The following is a 12,925-nucleotide window of genomic DNA, read 5'->3' on the forward strand; positions in this document are numbered from 1 at the left end:
CATCAGTTTATGTAAATCTCTTTAGGCCTCTCTGAAATCATCCTGCTGGTCATTTCTTACAAAACAATAATATTCCATAGCATTCATATACCATAAGTTATTCAGCCATTCCCCATTCATTTTCCAGTCTCTTGCCACTACAAAAAGGGCTGCCACAAAATTTTTGCACATCTGGGTCCCTTTCCCTCTTTTAAGATATCTTTGGGATATAAGCCCAGTAGAAAAACTGCTGGATCAAAGGGTGTGCACAGTTTTATAGCCCTTTGGGCATAGTTCATAATTGCCCTCCAGAATGGCTGGATGTATTCACAATTCCACCAACAATGTATCAGTGTCCCTGTTTTCCCACATCCCCTCCAACATTTGTCATTATCTTTTCCTGTCATCTTAGCCAATCTGAGAGGTGTGTAATGGTATCTCAGGGTTGTCTTAATTTGCATTTCTCTAATCTATAATGAGTTAGAGCACTAGAAATGGTTTCAATTTCTTCATCTGAAAAGTGTTTATTCATATCCTTTGACCATTTATCAATTAGAGAATGGCTTGAATTCTCATAAATTTGAGTCAATTCTCTATATATTTTAGAAATGAGGCCTTTTATCAGAACCGGTGAATGTAAAAATGTTTTCTCAGTTTATTGCTTCCCTTCTAATCTTGTCTGTATTAGTTTTGTTTGTACAAAAATGTTTTAAGTTAATATAATCAAAATTATTTACTTTGTGATCAATAATGATCTCCAGTTCTTCTTTGGTCACAAATTCTTATTATATTTTTATACAACTTATTTTGCCATTTCCCCTTCAATGGACATTACTTTTCTTTCCAGTTTTTTGCTATTATGAAAAGTATTACTATAGTTTAGTGTTTAGGGAATCTTTTTATTCTATCTTTTTTTAGAATTTATCTAAACTTCTGAGGAATCCTACTTGATATTAGGACTTCTGAGTCAAACTGGGGGATAGTGTAAACACTTTAGAAAATAATTCCAAATGACTTTCTAGAATGGTTGGAGCAATTCATAATTTAGTCAACAAGATACTGAAATACTCAGTGTTCAACCACCCCTCCAAAAATGGCCAATTCCAACTTTGGTCATTTTTGTCAATTTGCTGAGAGACAAATGACACCTCAAAGCTATTTAGATTTGCATTCCTCTTATGATTAGGGATTTAGAATAATCCTCCATATGGTTATTAATAATTGGTAATTCTATGGAGAATTGTGTGTTCTTATCCTTTGAACATCTATCCATTGGGAGAGAGTTTTTAGTGTTATAGATTCGTTAGCCTCTAATCTATTTTGAATATCAGTGCCTGATAAGACATATTTAATGCTGTGACATTTTCCTAATAGCCCATTTCTTTCTTTACCCCAGTTGGGTTGATTTTGTTCAGTAAAAGCTGTTCAACTTTATAGAATCAAAGTCACTTATTTTGTGCTTTGTAATCACATCTCTTCCTTGTTTGAGAACTGTCCCCCTAGCCATAGCTGTGAAATGTACTGTTCTGTTCTTTTCTTTTAATAATATAAACTGCAATGTTCAGGTTGCATAATCATGTTGACTCTTTTGTGACATTTGGTATAAGGTGTTGGTCCAAACCTAATTTCTGCCAAGCTGCTTCCAGTTTTCCAAGCTGTTCTTGGAGTATGTTCCTTTGGTAATTTACATTCTCAGATTTATAGAACATCGTTTCTGATTTTTCCTTATTAATCTATTCTCTGTTTTACCTTTTGAATAAAAAAAATAATCATAATGATGACTGGCACTTTTCAAGTTTTGAAAAGCACTTTACAAATATTATCGAATTTTATCTTCACAATAATGCTGGGAATTAGATGCTGTCATTGTCCCCAATTCTAATATGAAGAAACTGAGGCAAGCTAGGAAATGTCTGACATGAGATTAAAACTCAGGAATTCTAACTGCAAACCCAGCATTCTACCTGCTATGGAAACTAATTGTCTTTTCTTTATAAAAAGCCATCATGAAATTTAAAATTTTATTGTTATTATAACTTCATAATGTAACCTAAGATCTGTAAGTTTTATTCTCACTTCATTCCTGCTCATCATTTTTCTTTACATTATTTCCTTCAGATTCTAATTTTTGTCTTTGGATATCATTTTTCCCCAAATAAAAGAAAGTGGATTAGGAAGGGATAATAGGTACTTATACCCAAAGTTTTAAATATAATTCCAAACTCTGAATGGATAAACTGTAAGTGAGTTAGCAATATGAATCCTCCCACAGTGTGCACCACAAGGCTTTAGAGATTACTTTGTCCTTCTAAAATGAGGCTCTGATAAGTAGGGAAGATATCTGTGTGTGAATCCTATTCTGATTTATGAAGAAGACTCCTAAAATAATTAGAAGTTTAGGCACTTTCATAAGAAGGCAATTGTAGCCTCAAAATTACTCTGACAATCCAATTGCCCACTGCCAAGATGGAAGTTTGGGGCCTAAGGAGTGTCCAGCTGACATAGCCAGAAGTGGAAACCAACCATAACTTTCCCTGGAGATGAAAAAGAAGTGCATCTTTGGCTTTCTTTAATAACACTGCTGGTTATGAACAGGTAACATGTGATCATTCATAGAGAAGGGCCTGGGAGGGAATAGGACTATACTGGATTTCCTTAATTCTTGCCACTTCTGCGACATTGGAAAAATCACTTAACTTTCTGCCCTTTAGATTTTTGCATCTGCAAATATTGGACTCCAAAGCCTTTGAAGTCTCTTCAAGCTCTAGATCTATAATGGCATGATTCTCTGATCTTCCCTAGGGCTGTATGACCTAGGCAAGTCCTTTACCCTCCCAGGGGCAAAGGTCTGGGATTCACAGTCATAAGCCAGATGCCAAACTGCATTGGGAAGATGTAATGTTCTGATCGTCTCTCAGTTGTAATCCTTTTCTGGGAGGAGGTTTCTTTTCTGTATGATCTTTTCCTCTATGAGCAGGTTTCTTGGGAGGCTTCTGGAGCCTCCAGCCAGCCTCTTCTTCTTCCTGAATCCTGGCTCTGAATCTCCTCCAGCTCTTGTCCTTCCCCAGAATGCTCTCCAAGCTCAATGTTGCCTCTTTTTATCCTCCCAGAGAATGGGTGTGGGATAATGCAAGGGCTTCTGGGAAGAACCACTTCAACCAATGAGCTTGCTCCTCCTAGACTTCCTAAGGTGTAAACTCCCTTTAAAGGCCAAAACCAAAGGTCTGAGCCAGAGAACTGTCAAGTCAACCTGAGTTCTCACCTTATAATTGTCCAGACAACCTGAATTCTCACCTAGTAATCCTAACAGGAAGAAGTCATTTCTTCCCAGTGCTACATGTAGCTCCTTTTAGATTGTAATATCCTTGAGAGCAGTGACAGTATTTGTATCTCAAGTGTCCAAAAGTGTCTTATACATGAGAGGTAGACTTCATAAATGTTTGTGAGAAATTGATTTCTTTATAAGGTCAATGCAAGGAGGGAGTAACTCATCTAAATCGTAATTGTTACCCATGGGTACCATGTGAGTTCAAGTATGAAGCCTGTTTTTTTTTTTTTTAATATTATCTTTGTATCTTTAGGAATTAACAGGTAGGTGATTAATAAATTAATTTTTGTTGATCTAAATAAAAAAAGAAAATCACTCTAGATGGAATCACATAATGGTCATTTATATCCTTTCTCTATTTTCAAATACAAAATATCACTTGCACCTGGGCACGCGGGCACACAGGCACGCGGGCACGCGCATGCACCACGCGCACACACAAACACACACACACATTCATTCAGGAAAGCAACATATGAGGTTAAGCCCTTCCCTTTGATTACAAAACATTTTGAAGTGTTCCAAGTCCAGAAAGAGAGGTATAGTATAGATCTGTGGCCAGCAATACAACATGGCTGAGTCTAGGAGGCAGCCAAGTATGAGAAGGGAAATAGCAAATTTCATTTACCAAGAAGGGATTCCCATAGTTTGTTGGATATTGGGAGGAATTGAGGGAAAAGTAATGGAAATGTCTCTCAATTCATGATTTTGTGCAATGTGGTAATTTGTTACACTTTAAAAAAAATTAGTATCCAAAAGCCTTCCATTTTCCCCCCAATAGACCAGGATGACCTTCACTGCCCTCCTGGGAGTCCCTGGATTAGAGACTTCATAACCATGTCTTTGTCTCTGTTTTAATGCTGAAATTTCCTTCATAACATGCTACCTCCTCATCCTTTAATATGCAATTAACTGTCCCATCTTTTCCACAAAGAAAATCTCAGCTCCCTTTCTCCATTGTCCATTTCCTCTGGCAGCCTCCATTTTGCAAAGACCCAAGCTGACCTTTGTTATCCTTAAACTCTGTTCCTGATTTGGAATTTTTAAACTATGTCCCTGAGCTAAATTAATTAATACCTATATTCCTCCCCCTCTACCCCTTTCAGCTCTTTTTGGTGTTGTTTCCCTCCCCCTCACTGATGTAATATTTCTTTTAACTTGTATTTATGTCCCTCATTTTTTATTACAGTATCTAGCACTATAAATTTAAACATAGTAAATATTTAAGAAATGTGTATTTCCTTCTTGCCATTTCTTAGGTATAGTTTAAAGAAACAGAGGAGACCCTGGAAAATCCCATCACTAAGCAAGAATCTCATGATACTTACCATAGCATTGCATTTTCCACCTCACTATAGGAGGGACATGCTGAATTTAAGTTGTCAACTGGACATCCAGTTTGACATGTTTAACAGGTAAGTAGAGATGCAGGATTGAAGGTCAGAAGAGAGAGGTTGGGCATGGGGAAGAAGGGTAGGTTGCTTTGAGAGACATTAACATGAGATTTCCATTTCTGCCATCCCATCTCATTCCTTCCAAAACTGTTTAAATTGTCTTGTTTCCTTTTTGCTATTAGTGAGTGACTAAAGCAACACAAAGGGCAGGGGTCCTTCTATCTCATCCCATTTCCCATAACAGACTCGTGAGGCATCATTGGGACTTTATGCCAATTCAGATTCATAATCTCAAAAGGTGTTCTCTTAAGGCTAAGCAAGGCACATAGTCAATAAGAGTGGCCAAGGATTATAGAAACTTAGAAATCTTCTCAAATCTTTGGAAAAGGGAAGAATTTATGGTCAAAGAAAAAAGAATGAACATTATGAAATGTAAAATGGACAACTTTGATTACATTAAATAAAAAGGTTTTGCATAAACAAAACCAATGTAGCCAAAATTAGAAAAGAAGAACAAAGCTGGGGGAAAAATACAGCCAGTGTTTCTGATAAAGGTCTCATTTCTAAAATAAAGAACTGTCTCAATTTTATAAGAATACAAGTTATTCCTCAATTTATAAATGGTCAAAGAATATGAACACAATTTTCAGATGAAATTAAAGCCATATGAAAAAATGTTCTTAATTATCATTGATAGAGAAGTACAAATTAAAACAACTCTGAGGTACCACCTTACACCATTCAGATTGGCTAAGAAGGCAGGAAAAGATAACAAATGTTAGAGGGGGTGGAGGAAAGCTGGGACACTTTTGCATTGTTTGTGGAGTTGTGAACTGATCCAACCATTCTGGAGCTATACCCAAAGGACTATAAAACTCTGCAAACCCTTTGATCCAGCAGTATTGCTACTAGATTTGTATCCCAAGGAAAGCATAAAAGAGGAGAAAGGACCTACATGTGCAAAAATGTTTGTGGTGGCAAAGAATTTGAAAACGAATTGATGTCCATCAATTGAGGAATGGCTGAATAAATTGTGATATATGAAAGTAATGGAATATTGTTGTTTTATTAAAAATTATGAATGAGCTGATTTTAGAAAGGAAAGATTAACACAAAGTGATATTGAGCAAAACAAGCAGAACCAAGAAGACATAGTACAGAGTAATAGCAAGATTGTGCCATGCTGAAATATGATAGATTTGGTTCTTCTGGATAGTTCAATGATTTAAGGCAATTCCACCAAACTCTGGATAGAAAGTGCCATCTGAATCTAGAGAACTATGGAGATTGACTATAAATGAAGACATACCATGTTTATTTTTTTTTCCTTCTTTTTCTACTGTTTTATTTTTGTCTTGTGGTTTTTCCCTCTTGTTGATTTTTTTCTCACAATATGATTCACAAAGAAATATATTAAAAAATGGAAACTTGGGTCAGCTATTCTGATTCATAAAGCCTTTAAAAATTAAGCCAAAGACACTGGAAATTAAGAGGAAAAGTAGAATATGCATCTTTGAAGTAAGAACACTTGTCTTTAAAACTCATCTTCATAATACCTTGTGAAGCTGGGCAAGTCATTTACCTCTCTGAAACTCAGTTTTTTTATCTTTCAATGAAGAGCTTGGACAAGGTGATCTCTAAGAACCTTTCTATCTTAAACTATATATTCTATAATCCCCCTGTAACCCTAATATTTACACAGTGTGTTGTCTAGTGTAATGAATAGTATTTATGTAGACCATCCATATCACGATGAAGCCAAGAAATAGGGAAAAGATAAAAAGTGAGGTTGCTATGGGTAGGGCTTGAAGAGTTAATGCTTCCAGGACAGTTGCTTTGATAGTTGCCTATGGGCTTAATGCAAAGAATGCTTTGGTTTTTTTATATTCCCTCATAGTCCCAGTAATTATCACCATAAGTAGCGCATAGTTGGCTCTTAATAAACACATGTAATGGTGGTGGTGGTGGTAGTTGTCATGTCATATGAACTGGAAAACTTCATAATAATTGTAATAGAATTTCTCTTTCTGCCTCTTCCTGTCAGATTTTATTATCAATATATAGAAAATCCAATTATTTGTGTAGTTTTATTTTATGTCTTATTTCCCTGATGATGATCATTATTTCTATTTATTTTCATTCACCCCTTAGAGCTACTAAATCATCTTAGATCACATATATATGTGTGTGTTTACATTTTATGCATGTGTAAGTATAAGCATATACACATATGTATGTGCAGAGACATATATAAACACTTATGGATACTACTATATTATAATTTATTTTTCTATATATATATAATACATATATATATATATATAGCTTATGTTTAGTCCCTCAATTTCTCTTTCTTATCTTATCTTTTAATTACTACTATATTATACATTTCTAGAAATAAAGCAAATAATAGTGATGACATTGAACATCTTTGCTTTACTACTGATCTAACTAGAAAGATGTCTAGCATTTCCTTATTACAAAAAAAAAAAAAAACATTAGGTCTTAGCTTTATATCTAGAAACTTTCTCCAATTAAGACAAGATTAATTTATTCTTATTTTTATAAATGTTCTATAGAAATATATGTTGTATTTATTCAAAACCTTTTTAAAAATACTAATATATAAAAGGTGTTGGTTTCAAATCCCTACCTCAATGTGAATCAGAGAAAGATATCGCAGATAAATCAATTAAAAACAGAGTGAATAAGTTGTTCATTAATTTGATAGCATCATAAATGCTTTAAATCCTTGTGTGAAAACAGATAAATGCCATGTAGAAAATATCTTGTGGTTCTCTAAAAAAATCAAACACACTCTAGGCCTATTATAAGAGATCATTAGGCCAGTGAAGTGATGGTAGAATCTATCAGTGAAGAATCTCTGGGAAGTAATTACTCTTCAGTAAAAGGGAAAAGTGAGTTCCTCCTCCTCCCCCTCCATTGGTCAGGTAACAACCTTGCGAATGTGGAGATCAAAGGATCTAGTTATCCCCTGGTAGCTAATGTCCCCATGCTAGCATCTACAATGGCTCACATTTACAGCAGGAGTTGAAAGGGACAGAGAGCAAATGAGACCCACTAAAGAAAGGCAGTATGAGGATTTTCCACGGCACAGACATTGGGAACCTAATAGAAAACTATAACCGTAGAGAACTTTATAACTAATGAAGGAATAAAGAACTTCCAGTTACCAGGAGCCATGAGTATATATCCTTTAGTCATGTATTTTCTACATCTGAGCACAATTTTCTGAAAACTTCTATGTGTTCAAGGGGAGATGACATTCATAGTTCAGAAAATGATTCTGTAAAAATTATCCTTGCTCTACCTATTTAGTAAATGTCTCTTCCAAAATTAAATAAGTCTCTTTGATAACAATTGCTAAGCCCATCCATCAGAATTCAGAAGGGATGGTACTAGAAATATTGAACCATCAAGATTAACTCCAGAAACCAGAATTGAGTAACAGTTAGCTATCCTACTGGAAACTAACCTGTCAGGTTGAGTGCAAGTGGGTGGAATAAGCCTGGGGTGGGGATAACTTCATATATAATAAAATGATTTTCATTTTTAATTAATATGGTCTATATGTAGATAACCTTTCCTGTTCCTGAATGAAACTGGAAACACACACACACACACACACACACACACACACACACACACACACACAGAGACAGAGAGAGAGAGAGAGAGACAGAGAGAGAGAGACAGAGAGAGACAGAGAGAGACAGAGACAGAGACAGAGACAAAGACAGAGACAGAGAAATGTTGTGTATTTAATGGTTAGTAAGACTAAGCTTAATATTTTTGCTTTTCTGTATCTCTATTTCCATTCACTATTTCACTCACTAGAAATCTATCCTATTCAACTCTTCTAAAGTCCTATTCATATCCTTAACTTCTCTTTAAAAATATTTTTTTCTACAAACCCAAAGATTCCAACATTAGGGATAAAAATTCATTATTCGGAAAAAACTGTTGGGAAAACTGGAAATTAGTATGGCAGAAATTAGATATGGATCCACACTTAACACCATATACCAAGATAAGATCAAAATGGGTCCATGATTTAGGCATAAAGAATGAGATCATAAATAGATTAGAGGAACAGAGGATAATCTACCTCTCAGACTTGTGGAGGAGGAAGGAATTTATGACCAGAGGAGAAGTAGAGATCATTATTGATCACAAAATAGAAGATTTTGATTACATCAAACTAAAAAGTTTCTGTACAAATAATACTAATGCAAACAAGATTAGAAGGGAAGTAACAAATTGGGAAAATATTTTTAAAAACAAAGGTTCTGACAAAGGTCTCATTTCCAAAATATATAGAGAACTGACCCTAATTTATAAGAAACCGAACCATTCTCCAATTGATAAATGGTCAAAGGATATGAACAGACAATTCTCAGAGGAAGAAATTGAAACTATATCCACTCACATGAAAGAGTGTTCCAAATCACTACTGATCAGAGAAATGCAAATTAAGACCACTCTGAGATACCACTACACACCTGTCAGATTGGCTAAGATGACAGGAACAAATAATGACAAATGTTGGAGGGGATGTGGGGAAATTGGGACACTAATACATTGCTGGTGGAGTTGTGAAAGAATCCAGCCATTCTGGAGAGCAATCTGGAATTATGCCCAAAAAGTTATCAAACTGTGCATACCCTTTGACCCAGCAGTGCTACTACTGGGCTTGTATCCCAAAGAAATACTAAAGAGCGGAAAGAGACATATATGTGCCAAAATGTTTGTGGCAGCTCTTTTTGTTGTAGCTAGAAACTGGAAGATGAATGGATGTCCATCAGTTGGAGAATGGTTGGGTAAATTGTGGTATATGAAAGTTATGGAATATTATTGCTCAGTAAGAAATGACCAGCAGGAGGAATACAGAGAGGGTTGGAGAGACTTAAATCAACTGATGCTGAGTGAAATGAGCAGAACCAGAAGATCACTGTATACTTCAACAACGATACTGTATGAGGATGTATTCTGATGGAAGTGGAAATCTTCAACATAAAGAAGATCCAACTCACTTCCAGTTGATCAATGATGGACAGAGGTAGATACACCCAGAGAAGAAACACTGGGAGGGGAATGTAAATTGTTAGCACTAATATCTGTCTGCCCAGGTTGCATGTACCTTCGGATTCTAATGTTTATTGTGCAACAAGAAAATGATATTCACACACATGTATTGTACTTAGACTATATTGTAACACATGTAAAATGTATGGTATTGCCTGTCGTCGGGGGGAGGGAATAGGGGAGGGGGGGTAATTTGGAAGAATGAATACAAGGGATAATGTTATAAAATATATATATATATAATAAAAAAAAAATTAAAAAAAAAAATATTTTTTTCTTAAAGTTACCTAAGTCTGGGGCAGCTAAATGGAGCCGTAGATAGAGCTCTAGCTCTGAAGTTAGGAGGATCTGAGTTAAAATCCAACCTCAGACATTGAATACTTCTCAGCTATGTGATCCTAGGCACGTCACTTAACCCCAATTGCCTCACTCTCCCCCCCAAAAAAATTTGTTTGAGATCATGCAAGCCACCCTTGTTTTTCTCTGCTTCAGTTTTTCACTTTCATTCCATGTGAATTTTTATGATTCAAGTATGATTTTTTGTAAACAAATTATCTAATGAAATCTGCCATGGTCTTCCACTTTATAAGAAAGTTTGTCCTACTCATATTGATGGCTATGATTCTAGAATATGTATTATCATTCATCCTTTCCTTTTGTAGCTTTTTCCCCTTCTTTGTTCTTATTTCCCTCTCTTAAAAGTAAAAGGGGTGGTAAAAGAGAAAGAGTGACCAATTATTATCCATATGTTACTCCTTTTACTCAACTGTCTTCTCATTTCCTTATCTGACACTTGTTCTTACTTTTTTACCTCAAATCTTGGAACTATTTTGTCAGAACTCCTTCATATCTGCATATTTCCCCAGATTTAGCTTCTGTGACATCTCCACTTTAGTGGAGCCCTGAAGCCTTGGGGATAGTTTTCCAATATAATGCTATAGCTCACAGCCTAAACTAGTGTATTTCACACATGGTCATTAGTTGATATCAATTAGTCATCAGATTTCATCAATTTTTAGAAAGACTTATCCACTAAGGAGATAGAGTGAGAGGAGTTGATATAAAACAATCGCTCATACATCCATAAATACAAACAGAATCCAGTGCAAAGTTGTCTCAAGCTTGAAAAACACATGGCAAAAGTGTATTTCATATGTTCCGTAAAAGCACTTTGCTGAAAGCCTAGAGGTGTTCACTGGCATGATGTAGATTTTCTGATGGGCCACTTAGAATCCTGATGCTGCCTTTTATTTCATTTGCTCATTTTCTCTTGGGTTCTCAATGCATTTGCTGCCACCAGCCACTGATGTTCCCAGAGCAAATTTTTGTCTGTCTAGAGGTTACAAAATCCTTCCTTCTGCTGGCTTTCCTGGCTTCCTTTAAGTCTGAACTAAAACATCACCTTTTATAGGAAGCTTTTCCCAACCCCTTCCTTCTTTTAAGCATTTCCCATTTAGCCTGTATATAGTTTGTGCCTATTTGTTTGTTGTCTCTCCCATTAGATTGTGAGTTCTTTGAGAGCAGGGACTGCCTTTTGCTTCTTTTTTGTATCTCTAGCACGTAGAAAGCACTCGATAAAAGCTTATTGATTGATTAGGTAAGGAGATGGGGGAAATTAAGGCAGAAGCCAAAAGTGAGACTTAGTCTGGGACTTTTCTCCTCCCCATCCAAACAATTTTCTTCCAGGATCGTTGGAAATAGTCCTCTCTTCCCTGCAACCAAACAATTGAATGTTTCAGTTCTGAACTGGCTTACTGTTTGATACAAAACCCAGAGTGCATGTCCAAATCCCCTGAAGCAATCCAATTTTACTTCCTGTACAATGCATTCTATTTCAAGGATTCTCTAAGTGGATCAAAGTCTTTTCACACCAAATCTAAAGCCACTGATTGATTCTATAGAAATGCCCCAACCTGATTAACACATGGTTCATACCTCTGACTCAGTGGAAGTGTTCTCTGGCAAAGGTATCAAGGTATCAGTAAGTTCAAATGCCGCAGTTTGGTTGATTCAAACAATTGCTACCTTTGAATTTCTCTCTTTCTGTGATAGGCAACATGGCATATGCACAAAAAGCAGGGCTCAAAGGCAGGAAGACCTGTGTTCAAGTCCTGATACACATTAGATATGTTACTGTGAGCATGTCATTTAAATACTATTAGTCTTAGGAACTCTCTAAAAATATACCATAAATAAAAATGTTGATCTCCATCCATCCCTGGATGTCTTTTCCTGGCAATTTCTTCCCCCCATGAAATCAGACCCAGTTCTTTTCCCAATCTCTCTCTCTCTTTTTTTTAATCTTTGAATTTCCATATTATAATCTAACTTCTCAAGATGATGAACATGATGATGATGAACATGATGATAATGATCATCATTTCTTTTTTTTTATTTTTAGATCATTACTATTCCTTTCTCATTTACTTCATCCTCCTTCACACCTCAAACCATTTTTCCAGGTCTCTTCTATGTCTTCTTGCTGATTCCGATGTGTCACTATATCAAATTGTGTGTGAGTATAAGTATTCAGTTCTCTTGTTTGGTTCAGAAGACACTCCATCATCATTTCTGCTTATGTCAGGTCTTCTCATTAAAAAAAAAAAAAGCACAGAAATCCTCCACTACACTAAAGATACATTTTTCTCTAATAGGACTAACTACACTACTTTTGAGGGTAATTCTTAGTTATACATTTTGCTGTTTTTATTAGGGTATTTTGTTTTTGTTTACTAGATTTTTTCTTTAGGATGGTAGCTATAGCAAAGTCTTGAGTAATCATGACTTAGCTTTCTTGGTACTTAAATATATTTATATGTATATATATATATATATGTGTGTGTGTGTGTGTGTGTGTATGTGTGTGTATGTATATATCCATATTTTTTTTATTTTAACAAAGCTCTAGATTTGGTTCTTTGTTTGTTTGTTTGTTTTTTTCATGGTGAAACTTTTGTTAAGAAGTAACCATTAGTTTCTGCTTTTAGTTTATGTTAAATTTTCATTTAAAGTATTTTATATAGATATATTTATCATGGTTTTCAGATAATATAATTCTTATATTATTTCTCCCTAACCTGTTTTCTAATCAGTTGTTTTTGACTACATATATTTTTTC

This window comes from Sminthopsis crassicaudata, chromosome 2, assembly GCF_048593235.1.
Source record: "Sminthopsis crassicaudata isolate SCR6 chromosome 2, ASM4859323v1, whole genome shotgun sequence".
In the NCBI taxonomy this organism is placed as follows: domain Eukaryota; kingdom Metazoa; phylum Chordata; class Mammalia; order Dasyuromorphia; family Dasyuridae; genus Sminthopsis; species Sminthopsis crassicaudata.